This window comes from Pteronotus mesoamericanus, unplaced genomic scaffold, assembly GCF_021234165.1.
Source record: "Pteronotus mesoamericanus isolate MK-2021 breed Mesoamerican mustached bat unplaced genomic scaffold, CSHL_Meso_final scaffold_651, whole genome shotgun sequence".
In the NCBI taxonomy this organism is placed as follows: Eukaryota; Metazoa; Chordata; class Mammalia; order Chiroptera; family Mormoopidae; genus Pteronotus; species Pteronotus mesoamericanus.
This window is the reverse complement of record NW_026555325.1, coordinates 21,247,918-21,261,754: the sequence shown is the minus strand read 5'-3', so window position 1 is coordinate 21,261,754 and position 13,837 is coordinate 21,247,918. Positions and strand designations below refer to the sequence as shown.

Genomic DNA, 13,837 nt, shown 5'->3' with positions numbered 1-13,837 from the left:
TACTCCCTTGGAAAACTCACCTCTCAGGTGACTTCCTTCAAGAGGAATATCAGACTTTGAGTGAGAACAGTGCTAGGTATTTAAAAAGACTCCCCTCGCCCCCCGCCATACCTCAAACTTTTGAAATGAAAACTTGCACAGAGTTCATATTATTGACTGGTAATAAAACCTCTGAAGATAGCGTTAGCTTTTTATGTCATATTTCATATAAAAAATAAACAAAACTCTAGTTTTCAGTTACAAAAATGGAAACTACTTCAGACTGCTAACAAAGGAAACTTTAATTTCTTATCCATTTTTTTCTTTTGTCTTTTTCCAAATGAACATAGAAAATCTAACCTGATCACTGTCTCTTCTAGCTAAATCTGATTCTCCCATTATCTTGTTTTACTGTCAACTGTACCACTCTGCTGTCTTGAACTTAAAAACAAAATGATCTTCTTCCCCCCAATTTCAACTTGTTTTTTAATGCTGTAAATTGAGGTAATATAGATTATATTGCCTTTTCCTAATTTCTTTCAAGTATGTCCTCTTTTCTCTAGTATCTTCAAAATACATTTACCCATGGTGTGATTATCTTCTTAAGTCTTTCTTTCCTCAAATTTAATCTTCATGTTGCTATCAAACTTTTTTTTTCACAAATGCCGCTTCACTCTCACTTCAAAGATTTAAATTTATATCACATTCTGAGTTCGACACAGAATCCTAATGATTTCAATGTCTTCATTTCTCTTTACTTTACGACTTAAAAAAAAATTATTCATTTATTTTTAGAGCGAGGGAGAGAAACAGTGATTGGTTGCCTCCTGCACCCCCGCAATGGCCCACAACCCAGGCATGTGCCCTGACAGGGAATCAAACCGGTGACGACTCTGCTTGCAGGCCAGCACCCAACCCACCAAGCCGTACCAGCCAGGGACTACCTTTTTTGCTTTAACTATTTATTAAGGCCTCATTATATGCCAGGACCTAGGAATGCAGTTATGAGCAAAGGGAGGGCGTGTGTGTGTACAGAAGAGGGAGAAGGGGAGGGACAGGAAATGGATGACTAACAGTATCTGGGGGAAAGGAGCTTAGGAAAAATTTCCTACAGGAAATAAGAGCTAAGCAGTATGCACAGTATGCACTTATCACAGGAGGCCAGTCTGTCCCTTCTTTATAGCACTTATAACTACCCCTTTCCACTGGAATATAAACTCAGTGTGGGCAGGAACTTTGGTTTGTATACTGTTGCTTTGTCAGTGCTCAGGATACGTGCATAACACTCAGCAGGTGCCCAGTTAGTATTTGTTGATCAAATTTCCAGTAAGACTAGCAGCTTCTCTGAGTGCTGATTCATACCTGGCATTGTACTGTGGCTTTACTTTACTTGTGCTCAGTAAAGTTTGTCTATGTGAAGGGAAGTATACTTTTGGCAGTGCTGCTCAAGCTAGTTTGGAAAGTGAATACAAGCTTTATGGGAGAACCTGGAAATCCCCGTACACTCTAATGCTTCAACTTGATGTCAAATTATCCAAGGTTTTGTTTCCTAGCCTCCAGAAATATCCACCGACATTCTTAATAGAGGTTCTTAACAACCTATTTCTTGATTTATCATTTGACAGCTGTGTCAGTTCTGAATTCTTAGTTTGGAATTTCAATAAAAATTACAGATTGTATATGGTTTCCCTAGTACATGTTGAAACACGATCTAAGTGTCAGGCTGATAAGAGTGATCTGCTTCATTCGCAAATCTTCTATCATGAGATTCCAGACTTCTAAAAATTCTTATATAGCAATTTTTGGAGGGGTTTTATTAAGGATTAGGTAAAATACTTCGTTTGCTGGGCTGGAAGACTTTCCAGGGAACTGGAGTGCCTGGGGATAGATACAAAAGACAGGACCTGAGATCAGAACCATGCAGCAGTTTGCTATTGCTACTTCCAGGAATGTTACATTGGAAAATCAAGTATAAAACTGCAACAAACTACAGATAGGGAACTACCAATTTGGTAGCTTTAGGAGTTGTCATACATGTACTAAAATGTACTGTACTGTACTGAAAAAATGTACTGTATTTTTAAAAGAAAACAATGGTTAGTTAGTTCTTAACTTCAGGTTCAGTAGAAGGTAAAATCTGGGACACCAATACATGAGAGCTTTTGGCTTGGAAACACTAGGTGGCATGCAGGGTCAGGATCTGAAAAATTATCACCATGGAAACCAGAAACCATTAGAGTGTGTGTATGCCTCCATCTTTTATTTTTAAACTATTGGGAGCTATTATTTAAATACAGAAAGAGAAAGAGGCACCCTAAAAGCAGCAATTGTGTCTCGTCATCCAATGGAACATTTTCTCAAAAACCATATGACAAACAATTGTGCTCATATAAACTCTTCTTTAAGAGAAGCTATTTAAAGTAATCATAAACAAAGCACAAATTGTGACATATGTGACTCTACTGGTCATCCCAACAAAACTTAACAGAATTAGTACTGCAAAAAATAGAAACAAATCATCCCCAAAGTAATATAATCATGTGCCCTTTAAATGTTAGTATCTGCCTCTTACATTTTTAAATGTAATGCCTCAGTAAATAAACTATAGAAAAGGACACTGAGATGGCTAATGAAGACACTAAATTACTAAATTCCCATGTCCCCCAAATCCAATTTGAAGATTTAAATAGCTGGGCTCACAGAACGGGCATAGATTTTGTGCTTTATTTGAGTGCCGTATTCTGCTGTATATAATGAGCATCTACGTATTTGGCCCAAACTTTCTGGGGGAAAAATCTTTCACTTTAATTATTTAATTCAATTTTTAATTTATTTATATTTAGAAACAAAACCAATCATTGTATTCTAGGGTATTAGTTCGCATACGGATATCATCACTGCTTTCCAGAGTTACACTTTTAACGCATAAGCATAAATAAAAGAATTAAAAACATTTATATAGATATGGAATTAGTACTACCCATGTATGATGCACACCCTTATTTTTCCCTCAAAACTTTGGGCAGAAAGTATGCATTATACATGGCAAAATATGGTAAATTTAAGTTTTAACAAGTTGATATAAGGGATTTATTTAATAAACCAGCCAAATTCTCTATTATGAATTAGGTCTTCATTCATTTTTCTACTTCTGTAGTGGAGCCCAATGATAATGTGTATCTGCAAAGACAGAAAGATACTGAAGCCTCTTGCACATCACTAAAACTAAGTTAAATTGTTTTCAAAAGTTTTACTATTATTTACTGTTTCTTTCAAAACTTGTATTTCACAAATTCTATACACACACATAAAAGCATGGACACCCAGTCACCATACATCAGATAAACAGAAAACTAATTTCCTAATTACTGAATGAAGTGCTCCTTGCTGGAGTATGGTAAACTCACAATTATTAGTAGTATGGCAAGGCCCACAATTATTAATGATGCATCGTTTATGCAATTTTACTTTAAAATACATGTTTTAAAAAGTATCTGCTGAATGGAATGGAAGAAGTCACTAGTTAGATTAACTGGAGAGACCACAGGAAGAATGGTGTTAATCGCTTCACGACCAATGCTGTAAAATATAATTAAATAGCTGGTATGTTATAATATAGCACAATCAGAACATGAAATCGAGAGACATTTTTATGAGTAAAAATGACAAACAGAATATGAATGCTACTTCTTTGATCTGTGTACTGGAGAACATGTGTTCCATTTTAAAGAAAATCACAAACATGTTTTCTGGAACACCAGAAATATACTACGGGGCATTTTCAAACATCAAATTAGCCATCTTCCAAGAAAACGAATGTCTAAAAATACAGAACTTGAACAAGCTTCAAGGTAGAATGAAATAATCTCCATCTGTGCTTAAGACTGGAAGATTACTGGAAGCACAGACCTTGCTTGTTACATTTCATCTGATTGCCTATATATTTATATATATATATATATAAAAGGCAATTAGGAAAAGTAGGAGGTTGCAGCTAAAAAAAATTATTAGTGGGCAAGAAACAATAATGTTGTAGGGCTATGAATATCTGGTATGTACCTCCCAAATATATATACCAAATTTGAATAAAAATATACTCAGTAAAAAGTCTAAAGCCTCTGTAAAGAACATCACATTATTAAAATGCCTGTACTTTGTTAATCTATGTGTCTCACTGTTCATGCTACATAAAATTATAGAGGTCTGTACTATGTGTAGAATCACCATGGAAACAGGAACCTAGAGATCAGTAAGGAGGGTTTTAGAATATACAACCCTGTAGCTAGTCTTTCACAGTCCACACACTGGTCTCATGTGAGATTCTCATTGTTTGTGCCTGTCCTGAGTTGCGATGGTATTTTCAGAGATTTGCCCTTACACAAAAGATAGTTTAGTGTGAGTTTTGGCTGGACTCTTGGGATGGTAATAGCATGCAATATTAAGGCAAATTGATAGTCTTGATAGTTAAGGAAACTGAATATGTCACATTTCTTTCAATTTTGGTCTACGAGTTCAGTTTAGGCTATCATGCTCAGAGGGGATGACACTGTGAAAAATACAAGCAAAAAAATTTGTCTTATAGGGACTCAATTTCCAGTTTGGTCATGGGACTCACTTCCTGCAGGACGATAGGCTCAGGCAGGAGTCTACTTTCCACTTAGCTGGGGGAGTACTGCAGTGCTTTCTACGGCTAAGAAGTATAAGCTCTGTGCCAAATCATGAAAGTAGCCCTGGAAGGCGGCTCTGCAAAGATTCCTCTTCAGTAACTTCTCTAATGTACAAGACTCAGGTAACCTACAGTAGATAATTTATTACTGGAGGGAATGAGATCATTGGAAAATACTGTTTCAGAGTGAAAATGTAAACAGGGTGATGGAAACATGAAACATAAGAACATTCTTTGGTCTACAGAAGACAGAGAGGGATGTTGACTTACTTTAAGATTATTCCAGATAATCAAGTAGATCAATGAAATAAAGTGAGCATTCTAGAAACAAATGTATATATCTTTCTAACAATGTAATATGAGATTAAATTGGTATTTCAAATCAATGGGGAAAATCAGGCTTATTCAACATATAAGGTGCATGGATCACTATTACTTGAAATAAATATAGAGCCCTATTTCACACATTATATAACAAATATTCAGGTGAGTTAAAAATCAGTATGTAAAAATCTAAAGAGTTTTCGAAGAAAACACAAAATAATATTTTGCTTATCCTGAAGTAACATATTCAAACCCAGAAGCTATAAAGTAAAATATTGACAATATAACTATATTAAACACTTAAGACTATACAGTAATACTCATGTAAAAAAAGTTAAAGGATAAGGAATAGAATAGGAAACTATTTGCTGAGACTTTATACTGGGTTTAAATTTTTTAATATTTTATAATGGATTTTGACATTTAAAAAAATAAAATCAATCTGCATTTAAAAAAAAAAAAGGAAGAAGGAACTCCTACCTTTTGCGACAACATGGATGGAACTGGAGAATATTATGCTAAGTGAAATAAGCCAGTCGTTGACAGACAAATACCATATGATCTCACCTATAAGTGGAATCTATTCAACAAAATAAATTAACGAACAAAATAAATCACAGGCATGGAAACATGGAGCAGACTGAAAATGACCAGAGGGGATGGGGAAGGAGGACAATGGTGGAAAGAAGGAAAAGGAACTAAACAAAGAACAGGTATGAATGACCCACAGACATGGACAAGAGAGAGGGAATTGACTGTGGGCGGGGGGAGAGGGTGGGATGGGTAAAGGAGGGCAAAGGGGGAAAAACTGACACAACTGTCATAGAATAAACATGATTTAAAAATAAAATTAAAAAAGAATATTACAGATAATTGGAGATCGTTGGCTCAAATATAAACTACTTATAAACACCTGATATCCTTTATATGCTGGCTTTTAATAGAAGTAAAGATGAGAAGAGACAGAAGACTGTATTTCCTGAAACAATCCCTAGTCTGATTCTCTTGAGTATATCTAAGCTCTTGGGTTTTACATAGGTTTATACTGTCTTTTAAATATTAAGACAATAGCTCTAAAAACTACTCGTGGATAAAATTTTATGTAAGAAACCTAGGAAAACAGAAACCATTACTGAAGTATATTTTAGTTCACTTGAAACTTTGCTTTAAACATCAATTAGTCTGCCTTGAAATCCACTGTAAAACCTCATGTATCTGGATTCAATTGCATAGTTTAAGCAAACTTTGTGTCTACAAAAATTGGTATAAAGTGTTTTATTTGATTTCTAACAATGACAAATCTGAGAAGTACTTAAGTTGTATATATTACCACAAAGTCCTCCTAGTCATAAATATTTTAAAATTCCTGAATTCTATTAAGGGACACAAAATGATTAAAAATGATTCTTAGGAAAAAAGTTAATTTTCACAAATGGTCATTTTAATTAAGTACTTTAGTCCGGGTACTAATTAAAATATAGGTATCATACATAAAAAAATTTATACTCTGTAAGAGGAAAACTTAAAAAGACAAGGAGTTCGAAAGTCACTGGTCTACGGAAAATAAGTGCCCAAAAATCACTCTAAAATACCGTTTCAAAGATATATTTTATTCCTTTTGGGAAAAATGTTACTAAATACAGAAATAGGAATATTTGACAGTGGGAGATATAAGAGAGTCTTTCTGTTAAAGAAATTGAAATCTTTAAAAAATTGCATACATATTTACCATCAAAAGACATGGTTGGTCTTCTGAAACTAGGTTTCCCTATAATATTCTACTGAATCATCCATTTTGGGAATGATTATTGAGTCTAAAGCCAAATGCAGTCTAACTCTGGCATAATAAAATGTGGAGTTATAGGTGGTAGCTTTTCTGATATTCCCCAAAGCAACAGTTTTACACTGAGGAAGTGTGGCTCTGTGTGCTGAGAAGGTGGTAATGGAAAAAGGGGAGCTTTCTGCCTTGATAATTTCTGTTTTATTTTTAGATAGTTAATAGAATATTTCTTCACATATCACTAAAAGCATGAGAAATTTTAAATATTTGACATGTTTGTATTAAACATAGAATGTTAAAGGCTAAAACTAGATACTTGGTTTTTATAAAGCACTAACTCATTTAAGCTTTTTGGGGATGTGTTGGCATACCATACTTAAATGGCTTAGAAACATTCACACACGTTTGCTAAAGCAAAATGCTAGTATTATTTGGTGGCTGCCTCCGATGCACAAACATAGTGGTAAATGTGAAGTTCTAAGCTACCAGAAAGGCCAATGCCCAGCACATTGCAGATAATTTTGTTCTGCAAGGATTCAATTAACAAAATCCCAACTATGTGGAAATACAAATTAAATAACATCCACTAGCTGGGAAACTCATGTCATCTATCACATAATTGGTCTCATTTCATGTTAGGGCTAAACTTCAGGATACTTTGCTGGCTTTAACACATGTCACTCTGGTATACTATTTTAACCCCAATATTTTGAACTCTTCGCTTAAAGAGTTTGTATTTAAAATTTTTAATGTTTTCAAACATATATAAAAGAAGAGAGAAAAGTAAAATTAACTTTCCCCAGACTGAATAATTACATTATGCGCCATTTTTATGTTCTATTTATCTTCTCTTCTGTTTCAGAATTTTAAAACAGATCCCCCACATCAGATCATTTAAACTCTAAATACTTTTATATGTAGCTCTATAGAGTAAGCACTTCACAAAACTACAATTATTCCATAATGCTACATAATGAGTTCATACCAAATTTTCTTGACATTTCAGAAATACCTTTCTTCAGTTGGTTTATATTCGTCAGGCTGAAATGAGGTGTAATGGCTGTGTTTGAATGTGATTGTCACTTAATTTCCTTATATCTAAGAAGATTCCCTTATTTTCATTTTCTTGGCTCACTGAAGAGACCACAATAATAAATTCACACAGGGAGCTCCATGTTTGGAATTTGTGTATCGGTTTCTCATGGGGGTTTTTATACATACTCCAACCTTGATATTTCTTCTAAGTAGAAAGAGCTAAAAGCTCTCAGGTAAAACTTTTGTAGTTGGATACTCTATGGATGATGCTGTGTACTCATCCATAACATGCCATCAAGCCATATCATAACTTTTATAGTTGCTAAGATTAAACAGCTACTTTAAGTGGTGGCAGCCTGACCTTTCTCTTTTTAAGTTTACCATCAAACTTTCTCCGAAAGCAATGGTGCTTAGCCTTTGTTGCACACTGCGATCACCCTGCGCCAGGGTTGAGAAACTGCTGCTGACTGAGCCAGATGTCCAAGCAGTCCAATTCAATCAACCTAAACTGTAGGTTTTAGCTGCCTTTTTGGTAGCTAAACTGTGGTCTGAATATTAGAATTTTAAAAAGCTCCCAAGAGGATTGTAATGTGCAGCTAGGAGTGGAAATACAGAGGCTTTTACATCCTTTGACCATCTTTGCTTGAACTGATTATTTCATTAAGGGTTGCAAATTGTGATTTTTTTCTAATGTTACTGTTCTAACACTTATCAACAGGAATTCTTTTGGCATATTTTAGACATCTTTATAGAGCTAGTAATGACTAGGACTATTTGGTTATCCTGAAATACAATCTGTATAGAATGGGCAGGATAAACTGTCAGTTCTTCTCTTCAATTACATGTAATTAATTTAATTTAGAGTAAGGCAGTGGCACGCAGGCTGTAGAGTGGAATCACCTGGGGATCTGTGACAACTGTTGATACCTGGTTCAGGTCTCAGACTTTTGAACTGTGTAGGGGAGGCCTGGGCATCAAAATTTTAACAGTTCTGCAAGCAATTCTAATGTGCAGTAAAGTCTGGGAACCTCTGGAGTGAGATGTTTGTATCCAAACTACCTCCACTGGTAATAAAAAGTTTGTTTTTTGACAGGTGTGAGATGGTACCTCATCATCAATAAATCAACAAACAACAAACTGTGGGCGAGGATGTGGAGAAAGAGGAACCCTTCTGCATTACTGATGGGAACACAGACTGGTGCAGCCACTGTGGAAAGCAGTATGGAGGTACCTCAAAAAATTAAAAATGGATCTTTTTTTACTACTTTTTGACCCAGTGATCCCATTGCTGGGAATATATCCGAAGGAACGCAAAAACACTAATTAGAAAGAACATAAGCACCCCTATGTTGTAGTGTTATTTATAATAGCTAAGATATGGAAGCAGCCCAAGGGTCCACTAGTATATGGGTGGATAAAACAACTATGGGACATTTATACAATGAACACTGCTTGGCTGTAAAAAAGAAAAAAAAAAAGAAAGTTTTACCCTTTTGACAGTATGGATGGACCTGGAGAATACTGTGCAAAGTAAAATAAGCCAGTCAGAGAAAGACAAATACCTTATAATTTCATTCATATGTGAAATCTAATGAACAAATTGAACAAGGAAAATGGGGACAAACTCATAGATGGAGAGCAGGATGACAGCTATTGGGGATGGGAGGTTAGGGGTTGGAGGGACTGAGCAAAAAGAATAAAGGACTCATGGATGTGGACAACACTGTGGTGATTGCTTGGGCAGGGGGCGGGGGGAGGTATAAGGGAACTAAATAGTAATGGAAAAATACAATAAAGATTTAAAAAATTGTTTTTGCTTGTTTTGGCAGTGGTTGTTACAATTTTTCGACAGAAAATGTATCTGATCATTTTGAGCCAGATATAAAAAGAGAAAAAAGCAAAACTGACAGGACACAAGAAAACTTTATTAAACTCCAAGATCAGGCTGATTTCCAATTTTCGTAAGAACTAATCCAATGATAGTATTATCACTGGTAATGCTGAAGTCTCCATGGAATGTTCTGATTTAATAAATATTTAATAATTATTTCTTTAAATAATTTTACTATTTAATCTGCCCATAAAATTGATAAGGAAATTTGAAGCAAATGTTTTTTAAAGACTAATAACTTATTAAAATATTCCTGAAGTTTTACACTCTTATACCCTGGTAATATAGTGAGCATAGATAGGTATAAGCAGGAATATCTATTTGTAGGAACCCATTTAGACCCCAAGAGAGTTGGCACGAAGATCATTTTAAACTGAAAACATCTGAGGCTCAAGAGATGACTTCCTGGAGCTTCCCTATTTTTTTCTTTTTTTTTAAATTTTATTTTTCAACCACAGTTTACATTAAATATCATTCCACAACAATAGCTAAAGTTAGGGGTAAATGTAATAAGGAAGGAGAGGGGAGAAAAGGTGTCTAGGGGAAAAACAAATTGGTTTCCAGGGAACAAACAGGAGGCAAGTAAGTTTGTAACTGTTTATGCAGGTGGACTTCTCCATTTTTTTTCTTTCTTTCATGTCATAAAACTTCTCTAGAAGGGATTCGTGGCTGCCTCACCCTCAGTGTGTGGGGCAATGGCCATGCGACACGGAGATGTGGGAATGAAGGAAATTTTTATCTTTTACTCCAAGTGTTTCTAAACTTATTATTATTAAAAAAAAATGCATGCCTTACTTTTGTAACAAAATATTGTAAAGTGAATAGACCCTTTAGAGTAGTGATCAGGAAGCTACATCACTGCAATTGTGGTAAGACAGTATCACGACTATGTGACTAAAAAGGCCTAAATATATGGGAGGATAAACTTGAACTCTGAGGATAATTTTATTTTTTTTGAAGTTTTTATTTATTTATTTTTAGAGAGAAGGGAAGGGAGGGAGACAGAATGGGAGAGAAACATCTATGTCTGGTTGCTTCTTCTATGTCCCCTACTGGAGACCTGGCCCACAACCCAAGCATGTACCCTGACTGGGAATTGAACTGGCGACCCTTTGGTTCAGGGCTGGCACTCAATACACTAAGCCAAACCAGCCAGGGCTCTACGGATAATTTTAATGGAAGCCTGTATTTCTCCTAGTATTTAGAATAGAAACAGAAAGGAATATACAATAAAATTTTGTCATTTGTACAATTTGTAGCTTTAACAAAAAAACATCCTAAATCCTCAATAAAATAGTAGTCTTTTATACATAATTGCAAATCTAGTAGTCTATTTATAAACATGTATAATATAACTTCTTCATGTAGGTATTTTATGAATTCAGTACATCTCTACTGAGGCATAAAGTGTTCCCATTTAAGTTGGACTCTTATGATGTGTTGATGCTTTTTTGTTTTGTAAACTATTCCAGATGGAGAAAAGAAAGGCAAATAAATTGTCTTAGGTCTAGACTCTCAGTTATCATTTATGCTTAGTATTATTATTATTTTTTAAACCCACATCAGTGAAACTTGTGTCCACACATTTTAGAAACAAAATTTAAATATATAAACAAAATACAAAACCTAACTCCTACATGGTTATTAGTACATATTTACTACTGTCAGTATGTATCACCAAATCATGATTTAAATGGACAGTATGTTAAAATCATGGTACTTCAATACATATTCTACAATAAACAAATGTAGCACTGTGAAATTAAATACTCTCATCAGTTTAAAATTTCTATTTCATTACAATCTTTTCATTTTCTTTCCCTTTCATATTTATTGTCAAACATCAAATATCCTAACTGCATGTAATTGTTAAAATTTTTTTCTCCTATGCACTACATATAGTAAAAGACCCAAGTCTATCCTTTAATGCCTTCTGGGTCAACCAGAAATTTCCCCATTTACACTACTGTGTCCTTTGATAACTCATTGCTTTATTAGATACTGTCATCTTTTGATCTCTTCAATTTCTTATCTATGAGAAATAATTCCCAATCACTTAAGTTCCGTTGATTTTCTGCTCCTGCAACTATTTCCTGAACATTCTCTTCAAGTGAAAGTGAGCCTTACTCTCTGGCCTGGTGGGAACAGACAGTGCCCAGCTCTGCAGGCTGTTCCTCCTCCTCATCTACAAGGAAGGGGAGGGGAGGCAGAGGAGCAGATACTCAGGCTGATGCCACTCCCCTCCCCTCATTTTATACATAAGCTGGCAAACTCCCTGGGCTCCAGTAAATTTTTTTCCCTTGGAACAAAAATAGTGTAAAATTGTGGCAAAATCCACTTTACAGCATGTGACTGGAGGATTTAAGCAACAATCAATGATAACTTTGACAAAAGGATTCAATTTACAGCTTCAACAGCTTCTTCCTGGTGGGTAGCACACCCTGTGTATGGTTATTTTTATAACTGAATTGGTGTGTTTCTCCTCAAAGAGAGGTAAGTCCAAGGCTTTTTCTTTAAAGGATATTCTGCACAATGTTTTCCATCATGAAGAAGTATAATTACATGTGCATATATTTGCATTCTCATTTTCCTCAAGACCTATTATTATATGTATTTTCTGTGATTCTGGTGTTTATTTTTCTTTTTTATTTTATGTCTTCTCAGGAGCTATCTCAAACTTTGGTGGAAAGTAAGAAGAGATTGTACAAATACATAAATTGTTAAGAGATACAAAGACAGGGGAACATGGGAAAAATGACACACTAATAAGGGGGAGGAGGAACACTGGGACAACATCCGCTCTTCACCCCTTTTTAGCACAATACATAAAAACACAAAAATGCGAGTTTATAAAACAATGCAAGGCTAAGGAAAAGACAAACTGAAAACAAAAAATGACAAGTTCTCTTCTTCATAAAAGACAAAAAGATGTGCATACATGTTTTTAGAGGGTACATAAGCAATGCTGTTAGGTTACAAAATGCAGACCAATGCAGAGAGAAGGTCACAGGAAAGTAAGATAACAATAGAGCATAAATGGGTCAAAACAACTTTATTACTCCTAGGGAAGCTTCTCCTTAAGTCTTCTTCCCAATCAGACTGGGAAAAGAAAATGTTTTGTAAAATGAACAGCTCTTCCCCACGACTTGGGAAGTTATCTCTTCAAGCATCCAAACTTAAAAAGCTTTCGCTTTTTTTACTTTCGAACAGCTTCCTATGCCTAGCACCAGATAAAAACCAACCGAACCAACCAACCAACCAACCAACCAACCAACCAACCAACCAACCAACCAACCAGAAAAAGCAAGTAATCTTATTCTGTTGAACTGATTCAGAAAGAAATGAAAACCTTTTTTGCTTAGGGCATCCTGAGCTCTTAGAAAATGACTCTAAAGGATGTTAGGTATTTAGAAACAAAATTCAGCAGCTGGTTTCAGTTTCTGGCATTTCAACAGAATGTAACATCCTGAAATCACCTGAGTAGGTAGGGAGCTCTCCCAAGCAGTGAGTGAGCAAACCACTGCCTGGCTAACAATTCACCTTACTGCCTATACGCTTTAAAGTGCTAAGCTTTTCAAGTCAAAATGGTAATTAAAAAAGGTAGAAAAATTGTTTACAAGTAACTGTGCAAAATATTAAAGAAAAATAAAGAATAGTAACAGATCTTCAATCCTAAGTTCTTTCATGTAATCTGTTCTTATTTAGGAAAGCAAGAAAATCGAATAAAGGTGTTTCTTTTGTCAAGACCCAGCCAGAGAAAAAGTAGACTGAAGACTTTTAAACATATATATATGTTTAATATATGTTTTTTATATATATTTTTATTTATTTATTTTACATTTAAGTCACTGTGCCTCAGACTCCTAAATTCTAAAAAGGACACGATTTTCATATTATATTCAGTATCACTGCATGCATAGTGGTAATGAGAAGACAACAGTTAAACTTTACAATAAAAGTAGCAGCAAATCTGTCATTTTATCCCATTATTTGCTTATGATCAAACTTCTAAAGGGCACCAATTACTACTTAGAAAAAGAAACATGAAACAAATCAGATTTTACTCTTTTATTCATACAATCAAATTTCAATTTTCTACCCTAATCATAATAGCTTATTGCTATGGCTCAAAAGTAGGCAAATCTAACAATAATGAGAAGGA

The 13,837-nt window shown here is 34.8% G+C and overlaps 1 protein-coding gene across 8 annotated transcripts in view; it reads right to left on the bottom strand.

The window, feature by feature from the left end:
* PKP4 (plakophilin 4) overlaps nt 1-13,837 on the bottom strand; it is a 239,611-nt gene that overhangs the window by 59,925 nt on the left and 165,849 nt on the right. The window lies entirely within an intron of this gene.